The sequence below is a fragment of the Homalodisca vitripennis genome, unplaced genomic scaffold, assembly GCF_021130785.1.
Source record: "Homalodisca vitripennis isolate AUS2020 unplaced genomic scaffold, UT_GWSS_2.1 ScUCBcl_177;HRSCAF=1512, whole genome shotgun sequence".
NCBI lineage: Eukaryota > Metazoa > Arthropoda > Insecta > Hemiptera > Cicadellidae > Homalodisca > Homalodisca vitripennis.
Window position 1 is genome coordinate 297,276 of NW_025776321.1, and position 2,920 is coordinate 300,195.

Sequence of the window (2,920 nt, forward strand, 5' to 3'; positions counted from 1 at the left end):
TCGATTAAAACAAAAGATATTTTTAATATTTTGGAAATTTTCCTTCTTCTTAGATATATATTTTAATTGCTTTAATTTTATCATTAGGATATTAAAGTCAGTAATGTTCTCCATCAATAAAATATCCTCAGCAATAAAAAATGCCATATTTTTATAAGTAGATATTTTATACACTTTGTAAATTATTCAACACATTTAATCCATTTGTATTATTGGGTGCATTTAAATTTAGTAATTGTTAAAGTAAATTAGGTTCATATCATTGTATGTTATAAAATACTAACAATACATAAAATAATGTGTACATTTTGCAAGTTTAACTTAGGCTATATAATGAACTACTTGTAACACTGCTGAACAGGTAATGTACAGCTGGTGTATAGTTTGAAACTACTGTGATGTGGCCCAGTTTCCCACTTCTACATAAAAGGTATACCTGCAACGTCAAGTGGCAATCTGTTCAGTGTAGAATTTACTTTTATAAATGTTTCCTATTTATAAAGCCCTACATTCCTATAGATTCAAGTTCATAGAAACCTGGTGTTGCTACATTCTTATTGATTGTAATAATACTACACACTGGCCAGACTATGATTTGTTAAACCAAAACGTAGAATATTAGTCAATTACAAACAGTAGAGGATAAATACATAGTATATTGTGGTTAAGGAATATAACCAACAAATCTACAATACCATAAATCTTTGTTAATCCATGACCATATTAAGTAATTGCAACTCACACAATACACCATTTTATTAACCACTATGTGAGGTTTTCCACAAATCCATTAATTCCTTACCTAAGTTGGAGTAATTTTATCGTCATTCATTTTTAATTACAGTATAGAGGTGTTTTTTTTGTAACTAACAAATAATGCTTTTTACTCACTGTTATTAGTCCTCAGAAGGCTCATTGTTGCTGCCACTTTTATAGATACGGTAGTATGTTAAAGATTATGATCCGAGTATCTTCGATCTGACTACCTCGCAGATAGCCGCGTAGCGATAAGATAATGCAGGATTGCACCGCTTATCAGTTCCCGAACAGAGTACAAGATGAAGTACATTGCAAAAGTACACTACATAGCAGTGAAGTCGATAGACAGATGGACAGAAAACATTTAGTTTTCTAGGCCCTCTGGTGATTGGGACTAACGCTCAGCCAATAATAATTACAAATAAGGAATCATAGATACTTAAAATAAAGATAAATATTACTCTGCTTGTTTTTCTAATTTAATATCAATAAGTAGTATTCAAAAGGAGAGAAAGTAGGAATTCATGATTACAAGGAATAATGAGGAAAGCAGTTGCTCCTGTATATTCAAATAATGTGTTTATCAAACACTGTGCGAAACTAATGTCGATTACAACAGAAACAGACGATGTTATGGAACAACGAACAGGAGTTGGCTGAAGCTATATCGCAGCTCTTTACTTATATTGGCCAGCTGGTATCAGCTCACTCATCTTGCCACAAGTGATGTAACAAGTCTCTCTGAGACAATACCAATACAATATCTGTTGATTTGTAACACCATTTACAGTATTCCTCATTAATTATTGGATAATTGTGAGTTTTCTTTTGTGAAATAATAGAAAAAAAAAGTATTCCTCATGTTTCACAAGACCATAATTATTGATAGCCGATTTAAAAATTTGAACTGATTATCATATTTTGCACTGTTTTTATACCAAACAATGTTATAGACGAATGTTAAAGAAGTCCATTAAATGCCTCAACGCCTGTAATGTAATTAAAAATAAATATAAATTAAGATACAAAAAACAGGTTTTAAGGAAGTTCATAACTTTAAAAGAATTATGAGTACGTCATATCCTCAATAGATCCTAGAATCACCTAGATATTGGTATTTTTATTGCATCATTTTTAGTTAACATTAGTCTTTGACTACTATATTTATTACAACAAAAGTAACCTAACAGCACTTTATAATTTATCAATTATTACCGTTTGGTGTAGTTTTTTGAAAATAAATAAACATTTAGCTGTAGTAACCAAATATTTATAACGCTTACAAATATAAAGCGTTTGTATAAACTGTAAGTCACATAGATTTATTATAAACACAAATAGCTTGGTGTGTTTTGGTTCATGTAATTTCAGTTTGAAAATATTTTTCTGGATGAAAATGAGAAGTAAATGACCAGATAAGTCCTGCCATAATCAGGGGTTTGTTGGCCCCTTACTTCTGGATGTAAAACCATAATATGCTGTAATGTCTCAATAACTGTTCTCTCTAATATACGATCACAACGGTGGAGGACTCTTTTATTCTAGGTACAGTGTACTGTACAATGTTGCCAAAATGTTATATCTTAGTATATTGCACTTCTTAAGTTACAGTGTGAAATTATGTACTACAAAATTTCATATTATATTTGCAATTTAAACTCACTAACGAAGGCTCTGTTAATATCGAGTAATTGAAAGGAAGAAAGAGGTTTTACTCAAAGGAACTAATATGTAATATATTTTTCACTAACCGATGCAGAATTAAGCAGTAAATTAACTAGTAATTTTGATATGATCTTTTGATCAAATTACTAGGTAGGCAAATTGAAAAAATGTGAAAAGTTTGTTAAAGCAATGTTAAAACACTGTATAAATACTGGCTGGATGCCATAGTGCAGTAACGCAAACACGCTATTAGTGTAAATTACTAGTACTTGAATTTTTGTCGATATCTCAATTTAATTAAATGTCTCGTCGATAATCAAATGATTTTTATAGAGATATACTATCAGTAGATTAAAAACTCAAGACAATAAAAAGAGGATCATAAGGGGATAAGAGGTCCAAACCTCGATAAAGAGATCGGACACACACTCCAACACAAAGCTAAGCACGAGAAAAGCCCAGCAAGCATACTGGTCGGCAAGGGGACGCTTTTAGC